We start from the raw sequence: 17,685 nt of genomic DNA, 5'->3' as shown, positions 1-17,685 counted from the left end.
AATCCAAGTCGACCCACTCACCTGAAAGTTACGGAGCGGTTAAATGTCTAATGGTGACGAGCTCACATCCAGATCTTAGGAAGGTCACAGAATCCACTTATATTAACCAATTAGCGGCCACGCCCCCCATTTGGGGATTTTGGAATTTCAAGCACACATACACACACACACAAATATATATATATATATATATATATATATATATATATATATATATATATATATATAGTCTTTTGTTTCTTATTGAAATATTTTGTTGATCATTTTATAACGATATCATTTTTTTTTCAAAAATAATAAATATTTTCAAAGTAAAACATAATTTGAACATAATTATATTGTTACATATTTTTTTATGCATAAATATAACTTGCCCGGACAAAAATTTCAACAAAAAAAATTGGCAGTACATGGTCTAATAAAAATTATTACATTCAAGGAAACGTAACATAATATAAGATAATATAATACTACAATAAATAACAAAGCATTCTAATTATGAAGTTAAAAGAAACTGTTCTCCACAAAATAAACCGACGAACAGAGAACACTAGCATTGAGAATTTCTTAGATAATTTTTTTAAAAAAAAAAGCCCAATTTATTTCTCAAGCCTCAGAAAATCACAAATTTGCAAATAAATTTCCATTATTTTGCACAATTTTTATCCAATAAAAATAAATTTGTGCTAAAAACTTTCACACAAATGGACTAATGGGTCTCTGAAGAAGAGAAGAAGTGTGAATCCTTTGTAAATTTGCAGTGAAAAACAAAATGTTTTGCATCACCGAATCTCCTTAATTTTTAAAAATACAGCTCCAAAATACGCAGATTTTTTAAACATATTCTTAAAAAAAATATTTAAAACAAGACTTGAATTTGCAAATCAATACAATTCTTTAACGAATTTCTTTTAGTTGCATATGAATGAATTTTCGTAAAACTTTGTAAGCTTATTTTAAATTACAGATTATACCTTAAATTATTAGTAATTTATAATTTAATAACAAAACTAATACTTTAATATTTTTCCCACATTGATGTTAATAATTATTTTATAGTTGTCAAGGAAGCAAGGATAAAAAGATTAATGAAAGGGAGGCAAATTGCCGGAATCCCTTTAAAATTACATTCGAATTTCTGAAAATATATATTTGGACTCCTGAAAGAATTATTTCTAATGTTACATTGCAGAATTTAAAAAAAAAATCTTTTAGATTAAAAAAAGTATGAATTGGAGTGGAAATAATTGAATAGAGTATAGAAAATAACTGATGTTTTATTAAAGAAAAACATTTTTAAAATTATATTCGAATTTCTCAAAATATATATTTGCACTTCCGAAAGTATTATTTTTAATGTTACATTGCAGAATTATTAAAAAAAAAGTATTTTTTTAATTAAAAAAGTATAAATTTAAATGTAAATAATAGTTTGAATAGAGTATAGAAAATAAATGATGTTTTATTAAAGAAAAACATTTTTAATGACATAAGAACTTTAAAAGTCGTATTAAAAATAATGTAACTATAAATTAAATACAAAGTTACAACATAATCAGATGTAATCTTCGAAGAGAAAGTTGTGCTAAAAATTACACACTTTGCCATTCAATCTTTATTACCTCTCTCTCTCCCTCCTCCCTTTTTTTGAGAGGCAGGGGAGGAATTGAATATTCTTTAATCTCATGCCCAAAATTGTCTAAAGTAACACAAAACTGTGAATTTATGATTTAAAACTTTGTGAGATAGAGAAATAATCAGCAATTTAGTAAACTTAAGGCATTATAAATTCATCTTTTAGAAAATAGCATCCTGAAAATACATAAATCTGAAGGAAGCTGCCAACGACATTTTGACCTCAGGTCACATTTTGCATTATTAAAAGGCATTTTCTAAAGTCAATATCACCATAAATTTTAAAATATTACTTAGAACCTTACATCTACTTTTTATTAGAAATTATATTTTACAAGATATCCTGCTACTCGGAAAATCTTACTTAGCTTACGAAAAAAATTTAACTGAAATTTCAAAACTAAGATAAAATTATTTATTACATTCTCAATAAAGTTTATTATTTATCCTCATCTTCTTGAATTTCAAAATGTTTAATAATTAATTAGGTTCATTTTAAAATTATTTAGTAAATTTAAAGCTTTATTTTAATATGAAAACTGGCCACTTCTTAGATTTGAAAATATGTCATTACTTATTTATTCTTATGCTTATGGTTTTAATATGGTATTAGAAACCCTTACCTTGCACTTACAAAGGATTCCAAGAAGTAGATGCTTTATCTCGAAAAGTGTCTCTTAAAATTGATAAAGTAGACCCAAGTAGAGTTTAACTTAGCCCTTATCAAAGATTTTAAGTTCCTTGCACTTTTTACTAAGTTCCTGATTCGCAACAGATGCAAGACCGGCACTTCCTGGAAATATCCATTGAGCAAATATAAACAGGGTCGATGAAGATGATTTCAGAATTGGGCGGCTGAATGCTTATCAGAAAAGCTTAAAGAATTGTGAAAATGGGTTTTCTCATTAATTCTGTTAGTGTTGACATGTGTTCTAAGAGTGCAAAGGTCCTTTTGAGATGCCGCAATGAAAAAAAAAAATTCACGGATCTTAGAATAAGAGCGATTAATCGATGTTTAGTTTTTTAAAGGAAGAAAATTCACAACGTGCATTGATAGATCTCTGTAGTTGGGAAATATACACAATCAATCTCCTTTTCTTCGCCGTTTCAGCAGATTTGATAATGAAGACGCCAACAAATGATTCTTAAATAAACAATTGCGTAACATCTAAACTGTAATTATTTTGTATTGAAAGCAAGCAACATTTTGGAAAGCCGGAAAATCAGTTTAAAAGAGATAAGATTTGCTGATTATTAATTAATGAACGTTTAAATTAAATATTTATACAAATATTTTTATAAGAAATCATGATGATTTATAAGAATCAATTTAAAAAAGATAAGATATCCTGATTATTAATTAATGAGAGTTTAAATTAAATATTTACATAAATACTTTTATTAGAAATAGTGATGATTTAGAGTAAGTTAATTCTTCTTGGTATATTTCTTATGATAAGTATATTAGATAAAACGAGCACATAATAACTTCATTCTAAAATATTCTCTTATTTTGTGATCCAATTCCAATTTCTCTACTTAATTAATTCAAGAATAGCTTTGTGAAATTGCTGAATCGGCTAAACGCTTACACATTCTCACGCTCCGCTGGAAGAGATAGGAAAATGCCCAGTAAGCATATTCTTTTTAAAAGATCCCTGTGTTTCCTTACTTGTGATTGACATACGCCAGAAATCCCCATCAGAATCTTATTAATATATTAGCACTATGAAGAAATATTTTCCCTATCAAAATCTCAGGTTACATAAGACGAGGGATAATTTATTTCGTTCTTTTTCGACTTCTGCTTTTGTACTTTGCTGCGGCGGGAGTGCCTTGTCCGCGTCTCTGCTTGTAAATAATTATGCTTTCCCGGTGTATTAAAATTAATATAAAAATGTCAAAAGTCTTTTCACTGTCTTCGAAGCTGCATTCTGCTTCACATAAAATAATACTTACATATATATGATATTTTACATGTTTATTTATAACTAGCCGCCTTTGGCGACCAGCCGGTTCGCCAATCTTAATGTTCGATAAAATTTTAATAATTAAATATTTTATGCAATTCCTACTTTAATAACTTCTTCATCAAAATATTTTAAATCTTTAAATTTTGATAGTCATATAATTCACTCATAATATTATAAAGGCTTTCAGTCATAACGTAATATGTATCTCTCTAAGTTTCTGTTAGCTCCCGTAGAATTTATGCTTTAAATTAAAGTGGAAATGATGAATTTGCAATTAATATAATAATATTTTTTACTGAAATAAAGCATTTTTTATAATATGATTACTGAAAACAGAGTCACTGAGCGTTTAAAATTTATGGGCACTAAAGAATATATATCCTAATTTATGTAATATCTCAAGAATTTGTCAATAAAATTTTCTCAGATTCTTCATGAGCAGATCGATTAATTAACAATGTTTAATTTTAAATGCATCAAACACTAAGAAAATAAACAGAATCGTTTAGAAAAATCGGTCGAAAACAGGTTAAAATAAACTACTTAAAAAGCGATGTACTTAAAACTATAAGCATATACAAAAAAATATATAACTAACATAAATACAATTTAATTACAAAAGCACACAACTACAAAAGCACACAAAAATAATTTAAATTAAGTCCGAATCCGTTGTCCACAATCATAACACAATGCACATGCGTGAATTTTCAACGCCAGTTACGGTAACGCAAATGCGTACATTTTTCTACGCAAGTTGGAGTAACGCTATGCAGATTAGACATTTTTAATTTCTTTTATTCTGTTTTATTTTAATTCAAAAGTACTTCAGATTGAATCTGAAAGATCGATTAAATGCAATAAACATTAAGAAAATAAACAGAATCTTTTGAAATAATCGGCCGAAAAATGTTAACTCTAGCCTCATTAGTGTTGGAAAAAAACTGAAGCCTTACTCATTTGGCGGTGGGGAAAATGAAGATTTTTTTAGCGGGAAAGTTAGTTTTTAATTAATAATTAAAATTCTAATTAAAAATTCAAAAAACGGACCCCAGGTGCATATTCCCGACCTCCAAGGTATACATGTACCAAATTTGGTAGCTGTAGGTCAAACGGCCTGTAGAGCGCCAACACACACACACATTGAGCTTTATATAAGTATAGATTACATAAACTACAATTTATATTATCTGTAGTCTCTCATGAACTACATATAATAAAAATCGAACCAAATAACTCAATATGTATATAAGATGCAAAGGAAGAGAGTCTGCAAAACAATGTAACTTGAAAGTTTCCTGCAAATGATACTATTAACAGAATTCAATTTATATAAAAAACAATTTTCATAGTTTTTTATTTCGTAATTTGTCTTTTTGCCAAATCAGCTAGAAAATAAAATTTTTCACTTGGACCTGTAGTTTCTGCCACGGAAGTCTTTTAACTCATCAGGAGACAAACTCAGTGAAAGAATAAGACTAAAGAAATAAACAAAAATATAAGCATTATGAAAATTCCAATTTAAAACTATTTCTGAAACAATCTAAAAAACTAAAATTATTTCTAAATCAAACTAAAAACGTACAATTGTATTTAGAAAGCGCTAATGCAGCTACTACTAAAACACAGGTGAACATAACCAATAAAAAGGAATAAAAATAGAACCAAAAGTAAAAAACGATTCTGGCCTGAAGACTTTCTCAAGGATCACCTTCAGGCTGGGATTCAAAACAAGGGATTTTTTTTCTGTAAAGGGTCTGACTTTTTGTCCAAAAAAATCGGGTCACGAGGGGTGGATATTGTATTGGTAATTATTTGCTCTCTTTGATGATTCACTCATTTATTTTCTACAGTTATTAAAAACAGGCATTACTATAACACAATTTTTTTCAACATGAAATTTTAAATTTCGGAGCAGGAGGGGCATTGAGTGACAGTTATGGTTGACTGTTTGTCGAATTTCATGGTTGTAAATGCCAAAGATTTACCAAGATATCTCAGATATGCGCATAAATGCATACTCTTATAAATACAGACAAATGAATAAATATGAATCAAATTTACTTTTGTTATTTTAAATTATACATTCAGAAGAAATTTAATCTTGGTAAGTAAACAAATAAGTCTGCAAGTTCTCTTTCCCCGACATAGAAATATAAACTTTGAACAAAGCAATGAATAATATGAATGCTCAGATTTTCAGGGCCCCCATATAAGCACTTAGAATTTAAAACCGAGAAAGGGTTTTGAAGGTATTATATTAATCATATTGTAATACAATTTTTAAAGAAGGCACTGTACATCATTACAATATACATCATTACAATAATGAAATATCTTCCCAATGAAAATGCGACATACATTTCTTTGTATGTAAGTTGTCTAAGAACAAAACATGTAAATGTATGTTGTAATTTAGAAACAACAATTATTTTTCATTGGGAAAATCAATGAAAAACACACCAACAATGAATCTGGATTAATATAATAATTCTTATTTCATTAATTGATTGATTTTTTATTATTGGACAAAGATGAATTACATCTGTTATGCTTTAGCACTACAGTCAAAAAAAAATTTTAAAATTGCAATATTCAAAAAGAAAAAATATATATATAATTTTAGTTCATTTTAAATTATTTTTATTGATATCCACCCAAAATGTTTAGATATATTATAAAACAACAGCTATAATAGATGTGTTGTGATTTTCTAAGGAACTGCCCGATTTTAAATACACTATTTTTAATTTTCACAAACACAGCTACACTACAAAATTTACAAAAATTTATTTTTACAGCCACGCATAGAAACTCAGGTTAAAGAAAACAGTATGGTGAAGGGATTCCACGGTTTCCAACCGAAAGCATTTGGCGTTAGCGCAAGGGTTGCGTCTAGGGAAAAAGTCGACCTCAGGATGCAGGTCTGCCACCCAACTGCTTGTCTTCTGTAAAACGCCACAAGAGGGCGCTCTCTGCTCAAGGGGGAAAAGAAGTGCTGCACACTTTTGATAATAGTTTATAAGTGATACTCTTAATAGATTTATAGTGTTGAGAACACATACTTTCAAACCAGCTGAAATGGTTTCCCCAAGAAGTTCCTAAGTACTCTTTAATAAAGATGTTATCCCTCGTCCTCTGTACAAAATTTTGGACTTTGGACAAATTGTGAATGCCATGAATGAACGCTCAGATTTTTATTTTCAGATTTCGAACCAAGGGTGCTCTTTGAACATCCTTTTCTTGATCGATTGAAATAAAAAATCTGGCTAAGAGATACAATTGTTATAACAAGATCACTAATCAATTTTCATTTATCTAAATTGTTGCACTTTTGAACTGTCTCGTATTATTAAGCAATTGAATTTTTGTATAAAGTGTACAGGGAAATCTTGGAAGATCTCATTCAAAATTTCAAAATTTCAAAAAAAAAATCTACATATTATATGTTATAACTTTAACTAAATTTAATTCATTTAGGTTCATGCATTTTTTTCAATTATCGGATCCCCATGCATGTGGATATAAAAGCAGACAAATGATCAAAATCCTTGGCGGATTTGTTTCAAAATTTGAAACAAAGTTACATTTCCGATGTCATATCTTGTATCCATCTACTTCTTTCCATTTAGCTATTATCATATTCACTTGTACACAGACAATCAAGCAGACAAACTTCAGTGAAAAGGCTTCGCTCAAATTTTCTACAAATTCGGAATTGAGATCATACACCAAATCATGCATTTCATTCGTCAAACTCAACGCCTTTTTGAATTATTTTATACACAGACAAACAGACAAAATTCCAAAAATTGGTTTTTAGGATGGAGAAAGATCTGGAACTTTAAGATTCATCAAAATATGGCTCGAATTTTTCGAAGATTGCGATAATTTCTTTTTGCATACTTCATATTCAAAGAGAAAGAAGGAAAAGTAGTAGACAGTAAAATGCACTGCATATAAACATGTAGCGCCATCTATCTATGAATGCCAGATATAATTGGAACAAAAGTTTTTTGAAAATCTGTAATTTTAGAATATTTAAATTATTAACCCTGCTGCAAATTCTTTTGATTTTTAATAATATTATTGAAATTTAATAAGGAAAAGGAGTATATATAGCAATTAACTATACTTTCAAAACAATTCCCTGTAGTAAAATGTGTCCATTGTTTTGAGATTATATGTAAGAATAATCTGCGATTTCATTTCAATTTCTTATAAAATTTGAATAGCAATATCTGTTTTAAAATTTTTCTTTATGAGCTAATTAAAGTAATATAATTTATTATAAATAAAATCATTTTCAAGACAAATAATTGTACTTTTTTTATATATATGTAAAAATTCAGATACACCTAAATTCAATCTCTTGCAGCACATAACATAACTTAAAATGTCGTGCTGCCATCTCTGAATAAAAATGTTAAATTTTTTTTTAAATCTTGTCATTAGGTGGAAAACATTTCTTTTTTCCTTAATTTTAGAGAATCTATTTATTTCTTCCTTTATAGTTTACTATTTATTACCTTTATACTTTACTACTAATTTAATATTTATTACCTATGTAATTTATAAATAAATTAAAAATGAGTAAAACATTTTCTTTTATATGTTTTGAGTATATTAACGAAACTTTTCTTCTGTAATAACAAAACAAAAGATGTTAAATCAACTACTTTTTGAGCTTAAAACCTTATTTTTCTCTTAAATTAAATTAAATACAATTGAAATAATTTTTATGCTTTGACTCTTTGGGCACCGCCGTTTTTCTTTGATTAATTAAAACACAAAACGAAATTATTTGTAATTAAGAGTCGTGCTGCCATCTATGAAGCATCACATTTCCTAAATTTAGCAATTAAAAAAATATTTTTTCTGCTTTTACAAATATTTTCTAGTACGTACTTTTGTACGTCTAGTACGTATTGAGATCATTCTTCTGATGTTAAAATTTTATGGAAAGCAAAGAACGTAATCTGGCTGTCTCTGAAATTTGCAACAATTTTCACTGCAGAAGTAAAGTAAGTAAATTTCATTCATTTTCTAAATTGCTCTATACCTATACAATGAAAAATTATTAACCTTTATAGTCAATTATATATAGTGGATGTAAAATGCTGTGGGTATCCAGAAACTAAGTTCCGTTAAGGAATTAAAAAATAAAGAAACTATTATTAAGAAAGCACTTTTATAGAATAATGAAATACAAGGACTACATTATTTTTCAACATAGTTGCCACCATTTTTGATGCATTTATCTCAGCAGGACACAAGTTTTTATTCTTGTTGAAACAGCCCTCGTCGTAGAAAGTTGATGCATGCGATGATGAAAAAGTGAAAGGGAAATGTGAAGAAAATGCATTGGCAGTATCGTGAAGTTAAATCTTTGGTTCTCTGTAATCTTCTGTTGAACTTCTTTAAACCAATCATCGTCAGTGAGTGTGATTTCAATTATACTTGTGTGAATGACCGCCCACTTTTTTCTTCATCATGAGCATTTTTACCTCTTTCAATGAAACTTCGCGACCACCTTCTTACCTTCTTACCGTCGAATCATTTAACTCTTTCTGCTTATTATCCTCACAAATTTGTCTGTCAATTCCAGTCGGGTTTTCTTACCCCTAGCATTAGGGAAATGGATGACTGAATGTAATTTCCATGCGGCTGGATGTTCAGTATTTTTAAACATTTTAAATACTCAGCCTGCAGCAAATGCAATATTCAGGGATTTAAAAAATGATTTATGTTGTTTGCCAATGAATTGGCAAAGTCAGTAGCAGTGTAGATAGATAATGTCGCGCAAAGGACGCATAATATATAAATTCAAACAGGAACCAAAAATTATAAAAAGAATATTTACCCTGATGCTAATACAAATTATATTAAGACATCAAAAATTTACTGCATACTTTTATAGATTCAAAAGAATGCAAGATATGTGGAGAAATGGAGACGGTTCAGCATCACACAGCAGAATGTGTCGAACTCAATGAAATTAGAAGAAGACTCATTATGGGTAGTGGGGATTTTAACAAAATATTATAATACACTGAAAATTTAAAAACATTTTTAAAATGATGTCAAAGATTTTTAGCCTTTCACCAACAATTTGAAGTCTTTTTGAACTTTTATTCGCCACTGTCTTCTCTTGCGAAAGTTGGATAGTAAATAAGCATAACAGCCAGTCACAATAATCTCTGTTTATACTGTTTCCCCTTGACTTAATTCTGTCGTAACAGGGTGACTGGCTGTAATTTAAAAAAAGAATCGGCAAAATGTACCTGCATGTGTGAAATCATGAATGCAACAGCCCAGCGGCAAAAATTGAACACGGAACTTAGTTACGGGATATTCTTTGTATTTTATATTTTAAGATGTAACTAAGCGAACAATTACATATCATTTCAAAGAAACAACTGCATGAAAACATTTTATTAATTATCGCACTTTATTTCATTATTTTTATACATTTTATGCTTTTCATGCCCGTTCTCCATATGCATACATATTTACTTTTTAATGTATTGATTTCTATGCTTTTTAAAAGCTAGGAAAAATTCGTGTCATGTATTTAATTATCATATTTATCATTCAATTTTCCCGAAATATTCTCAAAAATCCAATTAATAGTGAGAAAATATAAAAAATATTTTAAAATATTATGTTCTTTTATTTGCCTGTTTATCATTTTATTGTTACATTAAAAAAGTTCTTATTCATAGTCCATTCATTTAAATAATTTTAAGTTTCAAAAAAAGTGTGATAATATAAGATATTAATCACAACACAGATCTAAAATTTATTTCACAGCTCGCTGACCGTTATGTAATACCGTTAATTCTTTTTTTTTTCATGCCTTCATCACTCATCAAAACAAACAAAGTACAACTTTTGTTTATATCAGTAAAAGATGCCAATAATTGTACTTTGAACATCTACGTAAGTCTGTAAAGCCTCTGTACTCTTTAAATAAAAAACTTTTTTTTCTGCATAAAATATAAACATATTACAGGCCAAAAAAACTGTGCTTTTGAATAACTGAAACGTTTATAATATATGTGTGTGTGTGCATGTGTGTAACAAACAATCAATTAATAATTTTTATATTATTCCAAGAGATTAACTGAGTAAATTATAAAATTTTTAATATATATAAATATAAAAAGTAATTTCTTCTTTCAATTACAGTTTTAGTATGAAAGTAAGAAGATAAGAAAAAGGATTTAAAAAAGTGTAAGATAATATACAGATAAATTTAAATATAATGTAAATTTTTTTTTCTGTCATTCTATAAAAAATGTTCTGCAGACTGCTGCGTTTAAAAGTCAAACAAAAATGGACATTTCTGCATCATTTGCGGAATTTGTATTATAAAAATATTCTAAATTTACTTTATATATGCATACATAATTAGAACTGCAATGCTAATTTTGAACAGAAAACCCATTAACAATTTTTTAAAATTTATGATAAGCAGCTGTTTTCGTATGTTTTTAAAATTAGTCCTTCATTTAAAATAATGAAACTTAAGAAAAACAATATATTTGCCAAATTTGAGTAAACTAAAAAAAATAATTCATAAACTGAAACCTATTTTCATTTAATCTCTTTAGATGACACATTATATCCCCAATATTTTTTCTACTTTAAGCATCATCGAAAATAAATATAATATTGTAATTCCCCATTCAAATAGAATCAGCTTGAAAATATCATTTTCATCAAGGTCTTTAATTGAAATTCTTTTAATTCGCTTTTTAAAATTTTAAACTACTTTTCAAATAAGAACATTTTATTCGCATTGAGACACAAATTATGCGTAGATTTGAAAATATATCTAGTATTAAAATCAATACTGCATTTTTACTATAATGTATAGTGAAAATTTTGTATATTTAGCACCACTTCAATTCGTATCTTATATAAAAAAAAAATTAATTAAGCCTCTGTACTCTTACCGTATGTGCAGTTTTGTCACATGAGTAGTGATAAACATAAAAATTAACTGAAATATCTGACTTAATCTTTAAAAAAAAAACATTAACGTCTTTAAAATGTGATGATGAAAACCCCAAGACGATGAAATAAAACCCTTTGAAGTTCTCGTCTGTTTATATATTTTATTTCTATTATCAATAACATTCTAAATAATTTCTGAAATATTAAAGTTACATATTTGAAATTTTGATCTAATCAGTAGAAGGGTAAGAGCAATGAAATAATAAAATAAGAATTTATATTTTGAACGTTCTTTTGTATTATGTGTTCTCTTAAGAGCATATGAATCCTAAGATAGAACAGACTATCTGTAAAAATAATTGTACGAAGGATTTCTTGTTCACAGAGTTCCTTCGATAAATGGAATCAAGTAGTAGCAACAAATTAAGAAAAATAAAATCGAGTTACACATAATAATTAGTCTGGGTCAAAAATTACTTGGCCACATAGACAAAAAAAATAATTGGAAATCGTCTGAAGGTAAGAAAGCATATTGATTAAGACTAAAATACTACTTCCTGCAAATAATAACCAGGAACCTTGCAAAACAAGTCCTACATGAAGTCTTCAGCTTCCTTTTTCTCATTCCGTATGCATAAACTGAGGTTTTCTTGTTAAAATAAAGATAACTCTTCAAGGACTTATCATTTTTATTCTCAATAAAAATAGCTCTCATCACGATTTATATAATCACGAGCCTCGCCTTTTTCATGAAAACAAATGTTATTCCGTTTTTTGAACATGTAGAATGAGCATCAAATGAGACACAATCGATTTAAAGGGAAATTTTGAAAATGTGCATTCGGTGTATTCGTAGAAAGCAATCCAAAACTTTTATTTTTTAATCAAATTAGACTATCCGATTTAGAACAAATACCAGTATTATTAATTCAGTATTGTCTATGGCATCAATGATTTAACTTAATGCATACCGGTAAAACTGGATTGCATTATGAAATTTTATTCTCTTTTCAAATATATGCATGTCGCAAAGATATTTTCTATTAAAATATATATTTCTTATGATCTTTTCTGATTCCTTACGATCAGTGATTACATATACTAATTTAATAACTCTATTTCAATAATTTTCAAAATTATACGATCGTTCACTATTCTTTCTTTCTCTTACTTTATGTTTAATCCACAATTTATGAATTTGTAATATTGCTTTCTTTTTTGTTAGTAGTTGATAATAAAATGAAGGTTTTGTAAAATACAAGAATTATGACACTATCTCTATAAGAAGACGAAGCCGAAAGATCCTTTTAGAAAATTACATATCATTTAGAAGAGGCGAAGAGCTCACATGTGAAAATAATTTTTCCTTTGGAATGTTGATCGCAGGACGAGCTTTTCAATTATTCTACGCTGAACGCTATTCTGCTCTGCTGATATTTCATTAGTGAATTGTTGCCTGATGTTGATGTTGTATGTAAATTATACATTTTTTATATATATTTTGGCTGTATTTTGTCATTTGTGCTTATTTTCCAGAATATTCATAGAATAAAACATCATCTTGCATTATTCAGCCTATTGTACTATTTTTACCCTATACCCACCGGAGAAATTTCGAAACAATATAATGAAAGTAATTCTTTCTATAATCATAACCTACAAAAAATTATTTTTAAAAAATATTATATAATTTTATTTCTATATAAAAAGTGTTAATAAGCATCGAAAATCAAATAAAATTTCAAATTTTAATATCATAAAATAACTTTCTTAATTATGAATAATCTCGAAGAAACTTTCAAATTGTCAATTCAACTAACACATTAAATTAAAAAAAATTGTATAGCATCTAATGCATCGATGTCATTTATTTTTAAATTTTGGAACTAATCATTCAAAATCAGGTTAAATTGGAAAATATTTAAAATCTTTCATTTAATCTTCTTTTAAAATGTGAATTATCATTCATAATGCAATGTAAAAGGTGAATTATTACACATTTTTCAAACTCATCAAATACAAAAAATTCCGAAAAACTGAATCGATAAGAAGAACTAGACAAGTCTAAATTCAGCTTTTCTCTGACTCTTTCTTTCTTTCGTAAATCGATAAGATAAATGCAGATCTAAACGTTGAATGTAAGAGCAGTACTATTCGAGCTACTGCAGTACTATATAGCACTTTCAGTACCATAGAACTTCTTTTACTGCTATTGTGTGTACGAGAAGTACTGTATTAGCCTTCATTTTTTTTTCAATCAGAATTTAAATTTGATTATTTATATTTTAGTTATATTAAGGTTTCATTTAAAGAAACACTAGGGCTATTTTGGGACGAACCTCGTAATTCTGAACAGCGATCAGATGACGAGGATGACACCTGAAATCCCCACCCCTCTCTCCAAACTTCCACGCAACATTAGCTGAAAAAATTTTGTCTGGATGGATTTAAGCTTACACGACGGTAAGCGGGTCTCCGGTTCCGAAGACGAGACTTAACGACCAGGCCACCGCGACCGTGAACTTAAATTTGAATGAAAGTAGAATTTACCCATATTTGATTTATTTCGAATTTAAACTTTCAAATTTATATTCTTCATGCATTCTCTTCTCAATTATTCAATTTAAATATCAAAAATATTTCCTAATAAGGCCTAAAATTTACAAAAACATGAAATAACTTCTAATTAATGTATTAATCAGCGTATTTGAGTAAAAAAATATTTCCATAGAAAATGTAGAATGTTTTTCTTTCATAAAGCATAATAAAATAAAACTGTCTGCTGTCTTTTCGAAAAGAATATAATATCAAAGAAAACAATATCAAGAGCACCTTTAAAAAAAATGAATTATTTACCCTTCTCCACCCCCCACCCTCGACAAAAACTTAATGTATTCCAAAAGAATTTAAGTAATGTAATTTTAAAAATATATTGTACAGAATCGCAGATATTATAAAACAACAAAAACGTATTACATAAGACATGATTATCTCAAATTTAAAATGTTAGATTCGCCAAAATATAAAGTTAACTGCCTATAAATTAGTAACGTAATGAATTATAACATCGTAATTATGAACAAAATGTGGTCACATTAACCTTATAAACAGTCAGTGGTTTTCTGCCATCACTAATTTAAAAAATCATATCTTTTTTTAATTGTTAATCACAAATTTATATATCCATCAGTCAAAATAAGCCTATTTTAACCACAAAGTAACAAGATTGCTTTATATGTATATCAGAGTTAGATTAATATAATATTCTAAAACATTAATTATAAAATCATAAACCATGAAGAATGTTCAGAAGCTTCTATATTCAAAATATTGCACTTATTTTCTTCAGAAATGTAAGTAATAAAATTTGTGAAATGCGTGAATAGAATGTTTAAACCTGCAGAATATCAAAAGTAGTAAACAATCTCCAAAAGATGTATTTCAAGTCTAGGTGAACTAAGTTCATGATCGAATTTTAAAGGCTGGTGAATCCTTGACAAAATTTTCTCTTGTTCTGAATCGGGTCATTATCACTTCTACCAAAAAGGATGTCATTTATTGATACTGAAAGAGAAACTAAATGATGACATTGGCAAATATTGCATAAAGGTGTCCTTGAATTGCCCTTTCTCTGTTCTCTGTTTTCCACCTCTTACTTAATAGTTACGAGATTATGATTATGGAGGTTATATAACGCTCAAATATATAACGAATTAAAGCGTTTACTTCAGTTTTGCACTAATGTAAAAGCAAGTAAGTATTCTTTTTATTTATGATTTTTCTCAACCCCTGCTATATCTCTTTTCAAAATTTTGCAGTTTAAATTATAAAATCAATTAATTCGTATTTTTATATAGGCTGGTAAATTGTCAATAACAATAACATAAAAAAAGATTGATATGACAAACAAGATTTGTCACAAATTGTTAGAATAAAAGCCACCAAATTTCGCATATAGTTACTTCTTAGGTAATAGGCGCCAAGAAATTGATCATTTCAAAATTTTAATTGATTCTAAACAAAAATTAATTGAAAATTAACTTTTATTTTTAATAACCAAGTAAAAATCTTAAAACATTTTTATAAATTTTTAAAATTAAAAAAAACATTAGATTTTTAATTATATAAATATTGACAGTACAAATTTTTTAATTAATTTTTTTTACATATTGAATATATTTTACAATAATAATTTTCAGTATATTTTACTATTTGTAACAATAATACTTGTAACTACGTTTTATACACGCGATCGTTGCAAAAATACCAAAACACATTTTTTTTTCTGTACATGCGTTTTCATGGCTAAAATTAAGAGCAAATTTTAAGAATAATGTAAAAAAAAGACAAATCAATCTTAAAGCATTATTTTGCTACAATATTTCAAACTAACTTTTCTAATCTCCTTCTTTTGTGTTAAGATAGATTAAATAGAAATTTCTTTTTAATACAAAAATTAGTCATTTCATTCAGGCATTAAAGCAGCTTTGACTTTGGAATGATGCAACACAATTAAAAAGAATTCATTATAAAAAGCCACACTTTTTTCTCACTAACAAGCTATCTGCGTTTAACCAAATTAAATAGAATGACTCTTTTAAACATCGTTTCAGAAAGAGTTTTATTCAAGCTCTTTTTGCCTTTGTCAAAACTTATTTGCTTATTAAATTCAAAATTTCTACCCTTATAGAAATTTTAAACTTGGAGAATTTTTTATAAACTACTTGGATGCGTAAGAAAAAATTACGGTGCCTTTACATGTTTATTTACAAAAGAGTACTTGCGCGCCTGCGTGTGTGTGTGAATGCGTGCGTGCGTGCGAGCTCGCATACTAATCGAAGCCCAATCTTATTTTTGAAACTGCAGTATCTCAAAAGTTTGCTGTCAGGTGCAAAGCCGGCCTTCTCTATGAAGGGGCCCTAGGGAAAGAAATTATTTGGGGCCTTAAACTTTTTGCAAAGTAAATAAAAAAAATTACAAATTTGAACACATATTACTCTTGCATATTTATTTAATGCTTGATTTTGTTTTTGCTATTAATTACTTCAGGAAAATTACAACTCTTTGCAATTTCTGTTTGGATGCTTAGTATAGCAAATGTATTAAAGCTTTATGCGCACATGATTGACAGGTAAACAATTCTTTATTAACAATTATTATTTAATTTACTGAAAGAGCGCTCACCATTTATTATTGTAACTGGCAATGTAAAGAAGTCATTGTTAGTACATTTAGAAATAACTCATTAAAGTTAGTATGTATTGAAATATGTGTTGTACGTTATTTACATCCCTTTCATTCAAAATCAAATCCCGTAGCAAAATAATTTCATAGATAAGGTTTTCATCTATATCTTTGTTATAAAATGTTACTAAATTTTGGAACAATTTTTTTAATTTTTGTTTTTCTAAAGTTTTTATACCAGTGACTAATTTAAAATATTTTAAATACTTCTATCTGAGCAATAACAGTATCAGATACAGAGTTAAAAAAAGTAATATCTAAATTCCACAACCGGGTTTTCCATAATTTCATCTTCTTCAGTATCGGAAAATGTTCTGAAATATTTAAATCATGTGCTATCACTTTTGCTTCATCTAAAAATGAGTTAAATTTTGGATTTCAGTTTTAATTTTATAAATTACAATAAAAGCCCAGTAGAAGACAACTGATTTTGCTTCAAATAGTTTATTGGTAGTGCTAATTTTGGACACTATAGCAAATCATTCTATTAAACATAAAATAAATCTCATTTCTTGTATTGAACCCAATAGACTTCCGGCTTCGGATACTGCTGTATTATTGTTATTTGCATCAACAAATTATTCCATGGCATTAAAAGTTTTTTCAAACGATATATACATTGCTTTCACCGAATCTATTTTGGCTTCCCAACGAGTGTCGCATAATGGTTTAAGAGTAACGTTTAAATGCTTTTATAGAATTTCCTATCTTTTAGTATATGCAGAAGATAAGCAGTATAAACGTTGCAATATGCAAAAAAAATTACAATAAATATTACTAGAAGCGGTATTTCAAATTAATAAATTAAAAGAGTAATAGGCAAGGCACATAAACTGCATGAGGGTTTAAAGCAATTATTCTAGATTGTGCA

At 27.8% G+C, this 17,685-nt stretch overlaps 2 protein-coding genes across 3 annotated transcripts in view; one reads left to right on the top strand and one right to left on the bottom strand.

The window, feature by feature from the left end:
- LOC129962914 (putative sodium-dependent multivitamin transporter) overlaps window positions 1–17,685 on the bottom strand; it is a 94,740-nt gene that overhangs the window by 65,634 nt on the left and 11,421 nt on the right. The window contains exon 1 of one of the 2 annotated variants that reach the window (XM_056076947.1): window positions 2,259–2,413. The exons of the other annotated variant lie outside the window; for it this stretch is intronic. The gene's annotated coding sequence lies outside the window, so the exon portion shown is untranslated. Of the gene's footprint in view, window positions 1–2,258; window positions 2,414–17,685 lie in introns of those variants that run through there. 2 annotated transcript variants of the gene reach the window in all.
- The window catches only part of LOC129963095 (sodium-coupled monocarboxylate transporter 1-like), a 75,349-nt gene continuing 72,891 nt past the window's right edge, over window positions 15,228–17,685 (top strand). Inside the window, exon 1 of the mRNA XM_056077372.1 lies at window positions 15,228–15,323. The gene's annotated coding sequence lies outside the window, so the exon portion shown is untranslated. The remainder of the gene's footprint in view (window positions 15,324–17,685) is intronic.

This window comes from Argiope bruennichi, chromosome 1 (assembly GCF_947563725.1).
Source record: "Argiope bruennichi chromosome 1, qqArgBrue1.1, whole genome shotgun sequence".
Classification (NCBI taxonomy): Eukaryota; Metazoa; Arthropoda; class Arachnida; order Araneae; family Araneidae; genus Argiope; species Argiope bruennichi.
Note: the sequence above shows the minus strand (reverse complement) of the source record. Positions and strands in the feature narration are given on the sequence as shown.